Source organism: Corvus brachyrhynchos, unplaced genomic scaffold, assembly GCF_000691975.1.
Source record: "Corvus brachyrhynchos isolate BGI_N302 unplaced genomic scaffold, ASM69197v1 scaffold158, whole genome shotgun sequence".
NCBI lineage: Eukaryota > Metazoa > Chordata > Aves > Passeriformes > Corvidae > Corvus > Corvus brachyrhynchos.
Genome location: NW_008239756.1, coordinates 591,589 through 592,016, shown reverse-complemented (window position 1 = coordinate 592,016; position 428 = coordinate 591,589). Strand labels below are relative to the sequence as shown.

At 69.4% G+C, this 428-nt stretch overlaps 1 protein-coding gene across 1 annotated transcript in view; it reads right to left on the bottom strand.

Annotated features, from left to right (window-relative positions):
* Positions 1-428, bottom strand: part of MPND (MPN domain containing) — a 5,565-nt gene that overhangs the window by 3,608 nt on the left and 1,529 nt on the right. The gene's annotated exons all lie outside the window — the stretch shown is intronic.

Here is a 428-nt window from a genome sequence, read left to right as displayed (position 1 = left end):
GGCCCACCGCCCCCGGCGGGGTGGGGGGCCGCCAGCGCTGCGGGGGGGGGGACACCGTGTGGCAGCACCCCGGCTGTCCCCCCAGAGCACCCTTGGGTCCTCCTCCATAGTTTCTGTGTGCTGGTGGGGACACGGGGACAGGGACGCGCAGGGACGTGGGGACAGGAAGAGGTGGACATGGGGACACAAACACGGAGGGGACACAAGGACATGGAGGAGGTGGACACAGGGACAGGAGGACTCGGGGATGGGAGAGGGGGGCACTGACGGGGGGAGATGGGGGTGAGGACACAGGAGCACGACAGTGAAGGACGGCGGGCACGGGGACACGGGGACACGGCCGGTGGACACAGGAACGGGCTGAGGGACAGGGGGACGTGGGAACACAGCTGAGGGACACGGCTGGGGAACACGAGGACATGGGGACA